This window comes from Halichoerus grypus, chromosome 8 (genome assembly GCF_964656455.1).
Source record: "Halichoerus grypus chromosome 8, mHalGry1.hap1.1, whole genome shotgun sequence".
NCBI lineage: Eukaryota > Metazoa > Chordata > Mammalia > Carnivora > Phocidae > Halichoerus > Halichoerus grypus.
Window position 1 is genome coordinate 122,367,431 of NC_135719.1, and position 18,068 is coordinate 122,385,498.

The window sequence follows — 18,068 nt, forward strand, 5'->3', positions numbered from 1 at the left end:
CACTTTACTTCCCAACCGAGGGCAAGACAGGAAACATGAGAAATGTCTTTTCTTTCTTTCTCATCCTGCAGCATGGGTTCTGCTGTGAAGTTGTCATCCTGTCATTGACTTCCACCTCTTGCCCTAAAATGATCATACTGTCATCAAGTCAGCATCTGCTTTGTTTTGAAATAAGTGTGGTTTAGGAGCCTGGAGGTATATTAGCAATATACAGATTTTTAAAGAGAGGTTAATAGAACTGAAGTTAATTGAAAATACAAAAATGGGTGTAAGGTCGGTCCTGGCAATCAGGTGTGCTTCTAGGAAACACACATTCAGTTGATCAAACAGAATTGAAGTCACTTAGTAAAAGCTAATTTAGTTAACTGAGGTCATGGTGCAAAACGAAAACATGTTTACTACCTTAACTTTTCTGCTGACCTGTGGGCTTTGTGTGTTTATTGAATCCAGTACACCCTTCTTTAAACTTTATGTTCAGATCATTTCTCCAAACCAAGTATTTGAGACTTTTCTTTCATGTTAAATCACTCCTTAAATTTTCTGCTTTGGTTTATTAGATAAGGATTTTTGGTGGAGTGATAACATGGCTGGGGTGGTTTTAGCTTAATCCCCTGTTTGCTTTTATATTTAGGCTTATTTAATCTTAAGAACAAAGATCAATTTTAAAGAGTATTCTTAAACTGTGGTAGCTGAGCAGGGCCATGATGTGCCCTCTAAATGGGGCATAGAGCCCTGGGGTTATTTAATGAATCCAATTTCTGGGGGCACTCATTTAGAGCAAGATGCATGAGGACCTTAGGTTTGTTCGCCATCCGGGTCTTGGTTTACCTCTGGGAAATTGTCGAGTGCAGTCACCTGTTGGGACTAGAGTATCACCTTGATAGTTCACCTTGTCTTCGGGTTGTAGATTTATCATGTTTAACTGCTTTGGTTTTTTGAAAGCTACCTTTATAATAGTGATATTTAACTATGATAATCCGCGTTCATTAAAGACATGCCACATTCATACCTTGGTCCACCCACCATTCATTAAGAGAGTCTGCTTCTAAATATTACCTGAATACTCATTCATTCAGCAGACACTCACTGAGCTGTTTTGTGGCGGGCCGCTGCTGTGGGTGAGGTGCTGTGCGGAGTGTGGTGCAGATGATTTAGCAGCCCTGTTCTCAAGATGCTTCCAGCTCGCTGGGGAGCTGTGGGGAAGAAGAGAGAGATGTCCAGGAGGAGACGAAGGAGATCATTTAAATGCATTGGCTTTTCTTTCCTTTTCTCTTCTTCTTCTTTTTTTTTTGTATTAGGAAAGCACTGCACAAGGTTTTTTTTTTTGTTTTTTTTTTTAATATTTAGAAAATACCAGAAAATATGAAGAAGAAAAAAAATCCTCCATCATTTTACCACCCAATGATAACTAACCACAATTAATGTTTCCATGTTTCCTACCTTTCAAAAATGGCTTCTGAAAACAAGCAAAAGGGGCTTGAAGGTGAAATCTGATGGGGAGAAGGAAGAGGCCCCGGGAAGATGGCAGCATTTTCCACCGTGGGCATATGGCATTGGGTACAGCAGCTTTGGGGGTGGGGTGTCTGCTTTTCCTCAGGAGAAAAACATTGGGGAACAAAACCAAGAGCAGCTTTGACCTTAGGTTTCTCTGTGAATAGTTTCTAAGTTGCAAGTGAGTTGTGTTCTAAAACTTTGTAAGGTGGTAGTTGGCATTCTATATGCTTTTCTCAAACGTTAATTTTATTTTAACCTGGTGGGTATGAGTAGGCCAGAGCCTGCCCTCAAGGACAGGGTGTGAGAGCTGATTTACAAATTACAGTGTGTCCACTGTGTGGTCATGCTTTAAGGCCAGGAAGTTCACAGCAGGAGAAACAACAGAAAAAACAGAAACAGTTTCATTTTTGAGGGTCTGTTATGTACTAGTACATTTTTGGATATATTGTCTCATTTAATTTTCAAAGCCAACTTTTGAGGAAGGAATTTCCTTCATTTTTACAGTTTAGATTTAGAACATGGGTGCAGAGGCTAAGTTGCGTTCCCATGTTACACAGTGTTTCTTGGTAAGTGGAAGTGGTACATACAGGCTTTGGGCCCTGAGACCTGGTTTCCATCCTACCACTGTGACCTCAGGAGATTCTTTAACCTCTTACCTGTTTTTGAAAAAGGGGACAGTGATGATGCTTTAATTCGCAAGGTTATTGTCAAAAAGAAATGAGATGATGTATGTCACGCCCTCCCCACAGTTTGGGTTTAGTACCAATAGATGGGAGCTCTAATTATTATTATTATTATTATTAATTTTTTATGGAGCCCAACGCAGGGCTTGAACTCATGACTTTGAGATCGAGATCGAGAGCTGGACACTCGAACTGCTGAGCCACCCAGGCGCCCTTGGGAGCGCTAATGATGATGGCAGGTGTATGGCAGCAGGGACAGGGTCTGGCATGTAACAGACGCCCAGCCCAGTCCAGTCTGTGTCACTACCCATCCTCCCTTCTTGCAAGCCCTCCCAGCTTCTCAGCTGTCCTGGTCTCTTTCCCTTGGGTTTTTAAAGACCCTGATGGAAAGATACATTTCATTTGGGTTATAATGGTGGGTTCTTGGAGCCATAAATTTCATCTCCATTACACAGGAACATCCCATCTCATCACAGTTGTCTTTGAAAGGTTATCCTGAGCATTTTCGCCCAGGCGTCAGATGGAGGAAGGCAAGGGTAGGAAAGCTAAGAGCTCAGATGAAGGAGAGGTCGGGGGCAGAGAGGGAGGAATCCACTTGGGTATCTTCCCAGCTTCATTTGGTCCCTGCCGGCCTCAGCAAGGACTGTGCTAAGGCCAAATGTGGCTGGGATTTGTAACTGAGAAGAGGTTAAAGGGCAGGACAGGTGCTTATGTATGACATACTTGGTTCTCCTTGCATAGTCATGCTTTTTCATTCACATATTCAATCAAGAGTTTGTTGAAGCTCTCCTGGGTTCAGGTCACTGTCAGTCTTTGGGACTCACAGGGCACATCCGTTCTCACGAAAGCAAGCCAAGCTGACAGACGGGTTTCAGACAATTACAAGTCACTTATTAAGTGGCAGGATGGAGAGAAGCTGGGGGAGCTTTGTCAGAATATGTTAAAGTTATTTTTCTGTGTTTGCTTCTCTTGTTAGACCTTGAAGGCCAGGAATTGTGTCTTTTGCAATTTTGTATTCCCAGAGCCTAATCTTACATGCATCCCTGAATAAATATGTATAAGTTCAAAGCTGGCACAAGGAGAAGATAGTTTATAAATGGTGCATTTCAACTATCTGTGTATTTGTGGAAATCTCAACCCGATAAATGGAGACATCTGATAAGTCCTTGATCTATTTTTAGAAGGCTGAAGATGGAAATTGTGGCTCACTGATTCATGCTGAGAACTTTGGGTGAAAGTGGCTTCCATTTCTTCATGATGGAAGAGTCTTATGGCCTAGATTTTTAGAAGGAGATTTCACAAAGCTCAGAGAAAAGATAGGGTACCTCCAAGGCCAGCAGAACTATAAAAAGGAGTATGGTTTCATCCAGATGGGTGGGAAGCTCCAAGAAACAAAAGTTGTGATTGTAGATTCCAAATCACACTGATAAGCAAAAATGGGGCTGGCTTCTGAGAAGGCAGCGCAGCTGTTTGGGGCCATTGCAAAGCAAGCCAGATTTTTAAAAAATAACAGCTTTATTGATATATAATTCACATACCAAATTAACCCATTGAAAATGCACAATTCACTGGTTTTTAAGATATTCACAGCTTTGTGCTACCATCACCACAGTTTGAGAACATGTTCATCACCTGAAAAAGAAACCCATGCCCTTTAGCTCTTGGGGTGCCCCCCCATAACTTCAGACCTAAGCAAGCACTAATCTCCTTGCTGTCTATAGAGTTGCCTAATCTGGTGTTTCATGTAAATGGAATCCTATAATATGTGGTCTTTTGTGCCTGGCTTCTTTAGCATGATGTTCTCAAGTATCATGCATCTGTACTTTATTATCATGACCGAGTAATATGGACATTTGGGTTGTTTTCACTTTTTGTGTGTTAAGAAGAATGCTGCTGGTCATGTGTAAGTTTTGGTGTGCACATGTTTTCATTTCTCTTGGGTGTACACCTATTAATGGAATTGCTGACTTCTGTAGTAACTCTGTTTAACCTGCCAGACTGTTTACCAAAGTAGCTGTCCCCTTTGACATTCCCCATCGGCAGTGTGTGAAGGTTCCTGTTTGTCCACATCCTTGCCAACGCTTGTTGCTGTATTGTTTGGTGTTTTTATTTTAGCAGTCCTAATGGGTGTGGAGTGGGATCTCATTGTGGATTTGATTTGCAGCTCCTTGATGACTAATGATGTTGATCATCATTCATGCACTTTTTAAAAAAAATTTTATTTATTTATTTTTGAGAGAGAGAGAGCACGTGAGAGCAAGAACAGGAACAGGGGAAGCAGGGGAGAAGGGCAGAGGGACAGGGAGAAGCAGACTACCCGCTGAGCAGGTTGCCCAATCTCTGGACTCTGGGATCATGACCTGAGCCGAAGGCAGATGCTTAACCAGCTGAGCCACCCAGGTGCCCCCATAGTGCATGTGTTTATTGGTCATTGTATATCTTCTTTGGAAAAATGTCTGTTCAGATCCTCTGCCCGCCCTTCCTCCCTCTTTCCCTCCCTCCCTCCATCCTTCCCTCCCTCCCTCCCTCCCTTCCTTCCTTTTAAAGATTTTATTTATTTTATTTTATTTGAGAGAAAGAGAGAGTGCACGAGTACGCAAGCAGGGGGTATGGGAGAGGGAGAAGCAGGCTCCCTGCTCAGCAGGGAGCCCGATGTTGGGGCTCTATCCCAAGACCCTGGGATCATGACCTGAGCTGAAGGCAGATGCTTAACTGACTGAGCCACCCAGGTGCCCCTCCTCTGCCCATTTTAAAATTGAGTTGTATGTTTTTTTACTGTTGAGTCTTAAGAATTGTTTATATACCCTAAATCCAAATTTTTTATCAGATACGATTTGAAAAAATTTTCTCCTTTTCTGTGGGTTGTGTTTCTACTTTCTTAGGAAGCCACATTTAAGTGGTGTATAAAAGAGGGGCACATAGTAAGCATGAAAGCAAAAGAACAGACTGAACGCCAACAAATGTTTAGAAAGGTTATATCTAGAATGACCCATGACTTGTAGGGAAAGATTTGAAATTACTACAGTAATTTAAGAAAACTTTTTTATAAGTATAATACACATCAAGTGCATCATAAAGATAGAGCTCAGTAAGTTATCAGAAAATGAATACATGTGTGTAATCACCATGCAGGGTCAAGAAAGAGAACATGACCAGCCCCAGAAGCCTTCTCATCATGCACCTTTGCCATCACTAGCCTCCTTCTTCCCCAAAGGTAACCACTCTTCACTTCTAAAACCATAGATTTGTTTTTACATATTTTTGAAATTTGTAGAAATGGGATCATAAAGGGTATTTTCATTTGTGCTTGGTTTCTTTTGTTTAACTTGTAAAATGTATCCATGTGTTCTTTGCAGCTGTAGTTCTTTTTTATTGCTCTATAGTTTTCCATTGTATGAATATACAACTATTGATATGTTCTACTCTTGGTGGGCATTTGGGTTTCAATTTTTGATCTTTGGCTATTACATCCTTTGAGGGGCACATGGACATGCATTTCTGTTGGATATATGTCTAAGAGTGGACTTGCTGTGTTATCAAGTATGTTTGGGTTCAGCTTTAATAAAGATCAGGTATATGAAAATTAGTGTTCAGTTTATAATACAAGATGAGGAAGAAGAATGAAGCTAGACCCACTGTTTAATCTTCAAGGAGGGAGTGCAGAGTCATTCACTCCTTCTGCTATCTTCTCTAGCGAAGAAAGTGGTTTTCAGACAGAAGGGTAGAATACAAAAGATGCAGTAAAGTGAGAGCGTTCTCACTCAGTTAAAGTAGGTAAAAGTCTCCAGGCTGAAATGAGTTGTTTCCTAGGATACTGAAAACTCTGCAATTATTTTCGAGGAACCCATTTGGAAACTTCAAGAAATGAGAAGGTGAGAGAAGCTCCTGAAATCAGTGTTTTTGTTTTCTAAAGAAAGGGAAATGGATTAAGTTGCATGTGAATTTCTGGCAGAAATTGAGTCTAGGTTTAAACAGGTGATTGATAACACTGAGAGAAAGAGGTAGTGGTTATCTGGAACCAGCAGGGTTTCTGTCATTCCAAAAGTATTTATTGGGCTTCCAATTCCCATAGGTTCCTGGTTCTCCAGGTGCTAGAATACAAAGATGAATGTCAAGCTCCCAATTTAGGATATCAGCTTGAAGCAAGTATTCTTAGTGCATTTCCTTGCATGCATCCTTTAAATGGCTCAACTGTGGGGGAAAACAGACCCATTCTGATAAGCAAGTAATTACCAAATGTATGCAGAGTGCCTGTAAAGCTGGTTATGAGGTGCTTTGTGGCCCTGGGAAGGAGAGGGGGAGAAGAGGAAATCTTTGAAGAGGTGACCTTGCTTCTTAAAATAGGAAGAGACCAGGGGTGAGTGGATGAGGTGGGGAGGGCAGGTACCAGCTGGTATGGGTGTAAGAGCATTTCTCCTATCCTGGGTAAAGTGATTATGAAAAGCTTTCTAGAAACAGGAAGATGTGACTGGCCGCTGATTGGCTTCACAGTGAAAATCTTTGCATATCATGCTGAGGAGTTGGGACTTTTATCTTACTGGGAGGAAAGAGCTCTGGAAAGATTTAAATATCCTGGGAGCAGACAGATCAGATTTGCATTTAAAAAGTTTGCTAATAACGTGGAAAATAAAAAGTACTAATCTGGACCTAGGGCAAGGGGGGCCTCTTACAAGAGTGAAGGTAGGGAGTACGCAGGCCAAGAGGCCAAGAAAAGGAACAGATTCTAGAGGGATTTAGGAGAGACTAAAATAAGTCATTTTGTGCTTATCTTGTGTTCTTCTTAAAAATAGATTTTAAGAAGGAGAGATAGGCTATTAGTTAAGGGATTGCTGTCTTTTGATTTCAACAAAATGTCTCATTTAACAAAATGCTGTCCTTATGAATGAGATGGAAAATGCGAACTGGGTGTTTGGTGGGTTTTGTTGCTTGTTGGAGAAGTGTACTTTAAAAATAGTAGTTTTAATGGATTTGCCTCAGCTGGGAGGGAAGCCTTTCCTACTGTGCTGTTAGACTCTACTTCTCGGGGTTACAACTTTTATCTTTTTTTGTTTTTTTTAAAGTAGGCTCCACACCCAACATGGGGCTTGGACTCACAGCCCTGAGATCAAGTCACATGCCCAAGCCAGTCAGTGGAATGGGACTCTTGATCTCAGCCCCACAACTTTTGTCTTTTACTGAGATGGTTTTATTGTTGACAGATGTCCGTGTGAAGGAAACTTAGAAAGGTAAGGTAATGTAGTTGACAGAAGCAAGGTTTTAAAACACACGTTGAAGGAAGTGAAATTGGGGGAGGGCAGACATTTTTTTCTTTAATATTTGAAGTGCAATATACATTAGTACTAAGTAGATATACAGTATATGTGTGGTATTAAAATTTCATGGGGGAGTGTGATTAAGGAAAATGTCTAAAAAAATCTCCTTAGGGAGCAATAGCAACAAAAGGTTGAGTAACACTGCCTTAGAAGAATTCAAGGGTTGGGGCGCCTGGCTGGCTCAGTTGGAGGAGCATGGGACTCTTGACCTTGGGGTTGTGGGTTCAAGCCCACATTGGGTGTACAGATACTTAAAAATAATACAATCTTTAAAAAAAAAAAAAAGAATTCAAGGGTTGGAATGGCGAGCTAGAACTTGCTATAGGAAGAGGTGGAGAGACCCCCGAAAATGTCTACATTTAGGACCAGAAACGAAAGACCTCACTCTAAGATGTGAATACTTCTTGATTTATATGTTTATGTGGAGAAAAAAAATAGAGTTAAGTTTCTTTGTTATTTTTATTTGACCTTAAACTCAGTATGTACGAGTCCACAAGGTGGATTTTAGGAATTAGGAAATGAGTTAATGCAGCCTTAGGCTTCATTTATAAACATAGATGTTATAGAATTTAGAATGTTAGTGTTATACTGTCCAGAACCTGATTGGGAAGTAGGAAAAATGGGAGTATCCAGCAGATGATCAGGCAGATGAGAGCTCTGAGAACCACGTGGAGAAGTATGAAGCCAGAACAGAGCAGAACTGGCTTACTGTTCAGCATACCATGGCGGCGGTAAGAATTACCGCTCAGATCCACAAGCATAATTGAATTGGGCAAGGCTGTGTACTTAATAAATGAATTAAATCAGTATATATTAAGTGCCTACTATCGATGATAGCTAGCATTGTTCTAGACACTGGAGACTCAGTAGTACATACTCAGAAAAATGGAAAAAATACTCATGCTCATGGAACTTCCAGTGTGTGGAGACAGACAATAAACAAGGTAGGTTTGTAAAATATATCTAGTATGTAAAATAGACAGCATTCGGATATTGACAAGTGCTAAAGAGAAAAAATAAGGGAGGGGGCAGAAAGGATGTGAAATCCTGGGGAGCGGTGGACATGTTCATGAAACCAGGCCAGAGAAAGCCTTATTGAGAAGGTAATTAAAAACAAAACAAAACTTTATATAATAGTGTAAAAAACATATAGAAGAATGCACAAAGTACGTGTGCGGTGGGATGATTTTTTACAAAGTGAATACATTTGTGTAATGAGCACTCAGATTAAGAATAGAATATTACTAGCCCCTGGGGCGCCTGGGTGGCTCAGTCAGTGTCTGCCTTCAGCTCAGGTCATGATCCCAGCGTCCTGGGATGGAGTCCTGAGTGGGGCTCCTGGCTCAGCGGGGAGTCTTCTTCTCCCTCTGCCCTTCCCCCTGTGCATGCTCTCTCTCACTCTTTCTCTCAAATAAATAAATACCATCCTAAAAAAAAAAAGAATGTTTCTAGCCCCTCAGGAGGCTCAGTCACCCCTTCCCAAAGTATTACCCCTTGACTACTAATTCCGTAACTTACCATTTGCCTGTTTGTGAGCTTTATATATATATTTTTTTTTTTTAAAGATTTTATTTATTTGACAGAGAGAGCACAAGCAGAGGGAGAGACAGAGAGAAGCAGGCTCCCTGCTGAGCAAGGAGCCCGATGTGGGACTAGATCCCAGGACCCTGGGATCATGACCCGGGCCGAAGGCAGCCGCTTAACCGACTGAGCCACCCAGGCACCCCTGTGAGCTTTATATTAATGCAATCATGTATAATAAATTCTTTTGTTTCTGGCTTCTTTCATTCAACATGGTGTTTGTGAGGTTCATCATGTCCTTGCAGGTGTCTGTAGTTTGTTCGTTTTTGTTGCTATAGAGAATTCCATTGTATGATGACACGATTGTTTCCTGTCCTTGGCAAGTGAGTAGTGCTGCCTTTTCTGTGCATGTGTTTTTGGTGAAGACATTCTATAGGGGATATAATTAGAAGTGGACTTGCTGGGTCATGGGGTTTGTGTATATTGATTGTAGTAGACACTGAGAAGCAGCTTTCCAAGGTGGCTGTCCGTCAGCACCTATGGGAGCTCCACATTCTTGGCAACACTCCTGAACTGTAGCTGTTCCGGTGGGTGGTAGAGGCATTCCATCGTGGCTGTAATTTGCATTTCCCTGTGGACTAAGGCAGTTGAGGACCTTTTCATATGTTTACTGGCCATTTTGATACCACTTTTTGGGGCAGTGAAAATGTTCTGTATCTTCATTGTGGTTGTTATGGATGTGTTTTGAGAGCAGGGCTGACAGGATATGCTCACGGTCTGGACATGTGGAGGGGGAAAGAGGAGCCAAGAATGGCATTAGGTTTTATTTTATTTTTATTTTTTGCCTGAGCCACTGGAAGGAGGGGAGTTGGGATGTTGGAGATAGAGAAGGTACAGGTTACAGATATAATTTTTAAAATTTTTCGGCATTTTGAAATAAGTTAATCAGAGAGACAATTATCATATGATTTCACTCGTGGAATTTAAGAAACAAAACAGAGGATCATAGGAGAGGGGAGGGAAAAATAAAGTAAGACGAAATCAGAGAGGGACACAAACCATGAGAGACTCTTAACCATAGGGAACAAACTGAGGGTTGCTGGAGGGGAAGGGGGTGGGGGGATGGGGTAACTGGGTGATGGGCATTAAGGAGGGCACGTGATGTAATGAGCACCTGGGTGTTATATGCAACTGATGAATCACTAAACTCTACCTCTGAAATTAATAATACACTATATGTTAATTAATTGAATGTAAATTAAAGACATTAAAATTTTCAGCATTTTATGAAGAAAGGCCATTTGAATACCAAAAGAATAGAAAGGATAAAGAGCATAAATGAATAAAGAGCAACCCTTTAAATTGGATACATTGAGCTAGCTTTATGAAATACTCATGAACAAGTTTTTTTTTCTTTCCCTCATTTCTCTGAGGACCTACAGTTGCAGGTATTGTTTTGCAGACTAGCTTTGGGAATCACTCATCGGCAGTATTACATATGTATTTTTGACTTTGATACTATTGAGTGAGCATCATATCCATCCTTAAACCTGCAATAGATTGAGGTTAGAGTCTAAATATGAGAAACCATAAAAAAACTTGAGAGTAGGCCATGTGTCATTTCTAGCCCAGAAATACTTCATTTCTTAAAAAAAAAAGAGAGAGAGAGCCAGATGCATCTCAAGGACACATATGGTGCACGTGTAATCATAGTAAAGCTCCATACTCATCTTAGTAACTTCCTTGCCTAGAGGCTCTCTGAATTATTGTTTCTAAAATTTTGTTTGGAAGAAGCCAGGCTCTGAGTTTTCTTGAGCAAGCTGATTTGCCTCGTCCTTAGGGAAGAATATAGTTATTTTTGACTTTTGTGTATTCCCATTCTCCCCACCACCAGTGTTAAAGCTAAGCGCGCTACAGAGTATTCGGGCAGCAGGAGGGGAGTGGTGCCACAGTCAGGAAGCTGGGGTGGCTCTGAGGACCTGTGACCCAGGGTGAGGTTGGCACCAACGCTAGTAGACTTGTCTGGAGTCTCTCTTGATGCGTACTTGTGCTCTCCTTTGAATTGAATACCCACTTTCTATTTGGCAGACCGTTGAGTCGCCTTCAGAATGAGTATCAGTGTCATTAATAGGTTTCAGAAGTGTGTAAGTGATCTTTTATATAAAAGTTTTGCCTTTGAGTATTACCTGAGAAATATTTGTGTGCGGTTTGGTAGTACAGAGTAATTTGATTATTCAGAGATATCAGATGTCCTTTGTAAGATTCTCCTGCCATTTCAAGTAACCGTATTACTAACAACTGATTACTTTTCTCATCTTTGTCAACTGGTTTTGTGGGACTTAATGTCTTTCTACCGAGAAGAGAATTTTAACATGCATAATCACTTCTTAGCGTTTCCAGTCTGCTTTTGGTGTTAGGTCCTAGGGTAATATTTTAGTTACCTGATGTGTCTGTGGGTTTAACATGATTATCTTGCCCTGAGGGATGGGTGAAAATAAGTGAAAAGTTCATCGCTGCTTTGTGAATTAAGTTGTGCCTTGGCACAGAGTGCTGATCATTTTGGCATTGCAACACAGCATTAGATCACCTTGTCTGCAGTTTGGGAATGTTCTCCAAGTGCTGCCTAACACTACAGGCTGCTCCATAAACTTGAGCTGGTATAGAAAATGATGTTTATTGTATCCTGTTCTCAAATATCTCGCCAAGTTACTGTCATCAGCCTCTTTATTGATAGAAAATTAGTTAGGCAAAAATCATTTTCTTCTTCTTGCATGGGAGAGGTGATGAAATTTATGAGAAAGTACATATAAAGAAAGGTTGGAAGTGTTGATTGTGGATTTGAGCCCTGGCTGGAAACAAAGAACTCTTGACTTATAGTGGAATGTTCTGTGTGTTCCTTGTGTCTTTCAATCTCAGCTCTTGTATATGGAAATAATGAAAGGAATATGTGCTACGTGAATTGGTCACGGTTTTTGGTTACAGATACTAAGATCTATTCTAGTTAGTGTAAACAAAAAGGGATTTATTAGGGGTGATAGGTAGCTTAGCAAATCGTCGGGAGGGCTGACGAAAGAGCCCGGAGGCCGAGTTTCTGGGAATGGTTGCCAGTACTGCACTGTGGGACTGGCCCTCCGAGGGACTGCTGCCCCTGCCTGGGTCGGGATGCTCCAAATCAGGAAGCCAGAGCCAGAAGCACGCCACATTGCCAGCAAAATGCATGCCACACATCCTTCCACCCTGCTGCTTTTCCCACGTAACAGGACTCTGTTCTGAAGGAGTCCCATGCGGTGCGCCAGGTTGGTAGAATCTAATTCATAAGCCTTGCCTGTACTGTAGGGCGAAGAAGGCAGGAAACATAATTCTTCCATCCCCAGTTGGTTTATTTGCTTTCTTTTGTAATTTGCAGCGAAAAGGTGGGCTTTACCCAGAAGGGAGCTGTTAACAGTGGTGAGAGGAAGTGTAGATTTGGGGCCTCTCTGAATAAGATGATCATCACAGCACCTTTTTGAAATAATACTGTGGTAAGAAGACTAATGGATTGCAAGTAACTTTGAAGGAAGCCTACTATTTAAAAACACACTTTTTAAAATTGGGGGTGGTGGTGCGTAAAGAATATTTGAAACCCCAGCAGGTGCATGCTTGTGTTAGTTTAGGATTTCCATATTAGTCTAATGAGAGTATGTTGATAATGAAGCCAAGACAAAAATAATGTCTTTTTTTGCAAGTTCTTTTGTCCTCGGTGAACCAGTCCAGCCCCATTCTTGAGAATCTTTTGATCTGAGAAAGTTGAGGGTTTATGCATGAGTCAGGATAAATTCATTATTGTTCTCAGAAGAACAAATTAAAGTGTGTGGATCTGTGACGGTGGGTTAGCATTGTTATAATTTTTCAGATATGGTTATTTACCTAACTTTTTTTCTGAAATGGACCTAGCCCTGGAAGGGGTTTGGAAATCACATGGTCCACTGCCCTGAATCTGTAGTTGAGGAAATCGAAGGCCAGGGAGTGAAGGGATTAGCTCAGGGTTAGACAGCTGGTTGTTGGTGGTGGGAGGTGGGGTGGCCTCCTGATTTCACAGCTTGCCTGGTCTTTCCTTGCCAATCCCTCTGGGAAAGCGTGGGTTTCTCCCCAGTGGGATGAAGCTCCAGTGCTTCCTGGGTTCTCATACTGAGATTTAAGTCCTGGTTGGGACATCTCAGTGGGTTGTTAGTTGGATAATACTGCTGTTCTTTCATGTGTCAAGTAATATTTGGAAATTTCTTTTTGACTTTTAAGGAAAATGGGTCACAGAAATAAGAATTTTGTTCAAACTAACACTTGGGGAAGAAAAAAACTGCATAATGATCATGCCTAATTGAAGATGTAAGTTTCGCTTGGTAAACTCAGCTGCAAAAACGAAGGGGGTTTACACACAGCTCTCTTCTGTTTACTCTTCTGGGCTGTTCATAAATTTGCCCATACACTGTTGTTTTGATAAGGCATTGCTAATATATGCACAGTCAGTACAAGGTAAAAATTACTAGGAAGCTTTAGTTTGACTCACTTCTCAGCTCCTTCAAGTCTTTGCTCTGAGTCTTACCCTGACCCGATTAAGATTGCAATTCACCCTCCCTCCGTTCAGGCCTCCATCTCCTTAGTCTACCATCCTGGCCTCTTTCTTTTCAGTACCACATACTCTCTCTCACATTGTATATGTATCTCCCATGTCATATGTCTGTATGTTATGTTTACTGGTTATGAGTACATCATATATATTATGTCTATATTATGTCCATATAGTCTCTGTGTGTCGGGTGTCTCCTCCATCAGACTACAAGCTCCGTGAAGGCAGACTTTTGTCAGTTTGTATATCCCAGCACGAAGAATAAATAGTGCCTGCCCTGTAGGAGATAATCAGTATATGAATGAATGAACTTGACAAAAAACAACTACTCTTTAGGATTTCTACTAGTAAAATGCCAGATTCTCAATCCTAGTGTTTATTTTATTCATGAACTCACTGGGGATGGCAAAATGACCAGTTGGTATGTAAAGAAAGTAAATTATCTTAAGGCTGTGAGTTGTGTTATAAACAGTATTCTGGAACTTCCTTGCTTATTTGGCGCTAAGGAAGGAACTCGGCTTCAGGTGAAAAAAAGTCATTAAATTTTCAGATATTATCAGTGGAACAAATTCTTTAGACATTAAAATCTCGATTACTCGGTGATAAAAATGTACAGATATAGATTTGGATGGCAGCTGGTTTTAAATTTAATTGATAGAAAAGCTTTTCATTTCCAGCATTGTGGCAAATAGAGCCAGATTTCAGAGAATCAGGGTCCTGAGGCAGCAGGGGCGGGAAGAGGAAGGGATCAAGGCCTAGGGAGAGTTGGAAAAACCCTTCAACAGAGTCATCCAGATGTGAAAATGCATCTGTACACCTGCTCAGAGGAGCTGGAAAACGAGACAGGGAGACCCATTTAATGCAGATAAAGTCCATAATATTCTGAAATTTTCATTTATCTAATCTGCTGGTAGCCTCCCAGTAAGTTCTGGGCCATAATGTAACTTATAAATACTCATTTTTATTATTTAAAGATGTATTTGATTTTTTAGGATTTAAGGGAAATAAAGATGATCCTTAATGTCTTTTTTTTTAAAAGATTTTATTTATTTATTTGAGAGAGAGAGAGCACAAGAGGGGGGAGCGGGAGAGGGAGAAGCAGACTCCCTGCTGAGCAGGGAGCCCGATGCGGGACTCAATCCAGGGTCTCCAGGATCATGACCTGAGCTGAAGGCAGTTGCTTAACCAACTGAGCCACCCAGGCGCCCGATCCTTAATGTCTTAGGAAGATGTTAAGAAACCTAGAAGGTATCTTTTTTTTTTTTTAATTTTTTATTGTTATGTTAATCCCCATACATTACATCATTAGTTTTCGATATAGTGTTCCATGATTCATTGTTTGTGCATAACACCCAGTGCTCCATGCAGAACGTGCCCTCCTCAATACCCATCACCAGGCTAACCCATCCTCCCAACCCCCTCCCCTCTAGAACCCTCAGTTTGTTTCTCAGAGTCCATCGTCGAAACCTAGAAGGTATCTTAGAAATAGGCTCTGCTGGCTTTTCATGTCAGCTTAAGCCCAAAGGTTAAATGACTTGCCCAACATCGCACAACTAATTCTTGGCAGAATTGGTACTAACTTTTGTCATAAATTATAACCAAAGCATCCTTAATAAGAGAGGGGTATACAGGCCTCTTTTTGATAACCTAGGGGCGGTTATAAATTTGTTCCAAGATTTATGTTTTATCTTAAAAGTTTTAAAAATGCATGCAGATATTCCATCCTATACAAATTGCATTCTTCTCTCTTTTTTTTTTTTTTAGAAGATTTTATTTATTTGACAGAGACAGAGCAAGAGAGGGAACACAAGCAGGGGGAGTGGGAGAGGGAGAAGCAGGCTTCCCGCAGAGCAGGGAGCCTGATGTGGGGCAGGGAGCCCGATGCGGGCTCGATCCCAGGACCCTGGGATCATGACCTGAGCCAAAGGCAGATGCTTAACGACTGAGCCACCCATATGCCCCACGTGCTTCTCTTTTTATGTGTATAAGCCTGCATATTTTTGTGCTGATTTGTGGAATTGTCATCTGGAATTAGAGAAAATGAACAGAATGAAAGATCACCTTACGTTATTGTCTTAGAAGTGTTAAATCAGAGTTTTAAAGAAAACCACAATGGGGGAATAAATCTACTTGATTTGCTTTGAAGTTAAATATATTATAATAGAGGAAATTAATTATAGCAAAGTGAAAATACCTTATTTAGAAAATATTTTCAACCTCAACTTGGGAAGAAAGGATTGCTATTTTTGTCAATTCAACATTCTGTGTAAGTGAAGTAAGGCATTATGCTTTGTGTTTTTTTGCTGGAGGTACAAGTTTGGAAGCGATGAGTTTTTTTTAAAAAAAGAGAGAGATGGTTTTTGTATATAATTTTGTAAGTACATTTTCCCTGAAGATTAGATCATATTTTTATGGAGAAAGACAGCCAACCCCGCCCTACCCCTTTCCCCAGCAGGGAATTACTCTAAAGGTTTTGCTTCTTAATCTTTTATGTTAATCTTTTTTTTTTCCCCCAACACATGGTTAAATGAGATTTTTATCCTGCAGCGGAGTTGTAGCTTGATTTTAATATGCTCCAAAAGATCGTTACCCCAGTTGATTAAAGAGCAGGGTGTGATAGGAAGAGCACCAGGCTGCCAGTCAGGAGATTTTGACTTCATCTTATCTGTAGGATGATGGTTTTACAGTGATAATGGGGTATTGCAACCTCTTTCAGCTCGGAGCGCTTATGATACGTATTTGCTCATAATCTGCTTAGTGCCTCATACCCGTATTTCCTAAAATTTCAAGTACAGACAGGGCGCGTATTTCAAGTTTCACTGTCTCTCCACAAAGCAGCTCTCTCGGGATGAATACTTTGGGAGCCAGTGCCCTTTGCTTTAGTCTGGCCAGTGGGTTCCCCTGTGTGACTGCGGTCGTTCTGTAAGGACCTGCTGGGCAGTCTCCGGTGGCTCTCAGAAGGCCCTTCTCCACTGAGCAGCATGAGCTCTGTGAACCTCTGAGCATTTTCGAGACAGCCTCCTAAAGCGTGAGGAGTTTTCAGATTGGGTCTGGAATCTTTAGGAACTGGACCATTGCTCCTTTTGAGCGGTTTGCCACTTAGAGGCCTTGTATTAATGTTGGAAGTAGCCATCTAAATTTTTATGGTCTTATATTTGCAGATTTTCCACAGATCGTAGGTGTGCATATGAGGAGGCCTCTGGCAGAAGGGTCTTCGTGATTGTTTTCCCATGTTAGTCTCATGTACCCAGGGTCTCTTTGTCCTTGAAGGTGTACCGTGGTGTGTGTGTTTTCAGTTGTCTGTATCACACTGGCTAGTTGACTAGCTCTAGGTGGATATGCAGAAATAGCCTGCAGAATTACTGGATTCATATCCCAATCTGGCAGACTTGTATGTTTAGAAGCCCAAATACAGTATCCGTTGGCAGGCACGTCTTGGCAAACGGTGAGTGACTTGTGGGTGGGAAGAAGTGCAGTTCTGGGTAAGCTGACTGGGCTGGAAGCCCCTGCCCCACAGCCACACTACGACTGTAGTCTGGCATCCAAGAGAGATTCGTTTGTCAGTTTTTTAGAAATCATAGCTCCAAAGTCAGAGGCAGCTGTAAAGCCCCTCAATTATTTTGTGATTCAGCTCTCATTATTTTTCACATCTTCTGGATTTGAAGTTTTGAAGATTTACACTCAAATAGAGTCTGGAAGGACTAAGGTACCTGTTAAAGACTTACTTTGAGGCTGAAGAAAGCCTTTATTTTTCTTTCATTTCCCTAAGGTATGGCAGTATTAGAGCAGATGGAAGGCTGGAGTTTGAGCTTAAGTTGTGTGAAAACTTCATCAGCCAATTGGCTGACTCTTAATGGTGAGACAGGAAGAACCACCCACGTTTTCCATTTTGGATTTGAGTCACAGAAAACAGGTTTCCTGCAGAAACCATTTGGCTTCAACAAGTGTACGGAAATTTCATCTTTGATCAAATTGATGTTTTTATCTTCATTGTGCATGTATTTCAAATTAATTATTTCCCCCCTTTCAATCCTTAGGTTCAGTTTTGAATGTGAATGGCAGTAAACTAATATCCAAGATTTCTGTATAAGAAGTAGATCAAAAGGACTGTACTTTCAGGTAAGGATCTCATTTTACTTTATCTTTAATAATACACAGCTGCTTTGGCAGAAGTCCGGCATGGCCCCAACCCCCTTTCCTGTGAATAGAAGTATAGGTGAATTTTCTAAAATGCGGCAAATTGATTGCTCTAGACAGGTTTCCACCTGTTTGGGATTACCTAAGAGGTGTCAGTGGGGTTGGCTACTTAAAATCATTAGAGAAGCAAGATGTGATGGCAGTTAACATACACACACACACACACACACACAAACACACACACACTCATTTAAAATGGCATATAAAGTTGTATTTAAGTTTTCTTTTTCTTTTCGGTGGAGGAAATCATCCTTCTAA

At 41.0% G+C, this 18,068-nt stretch overlaps 1 protein-coding gene across 15 annotated transcripts in view; it reads left to right on the forward strand.

The window, feature by feature from the left end:
- Nucleotides 1–18,068, forward strand: part of SIPA1L1 (signal induced proliferation associated 1 like 1) — a 366,695-nt gene that overhangs the window by 17,045 nt on the left and 331,582 nt on the right. For 12 of the 15 annotated variants that reach the window (XM_078053858.1, XM_078053859.1, XM_036096709.2 and 9 more), the window contains one exon: nt 17,651–17,732. The gene's annotated coding sequence lies outside the window, so the exon portion shown is untranslated. Of the gene's footprint in view, nt 1–5,309; nt 5,392–17,650; nt 17,733–18,068 lie in introns of all 15 variants that reach the window. The other 3 variants (XM_078053861.1, XM_078053862.1, XM_078053864.1) reach the window with 1 other exon arrangement.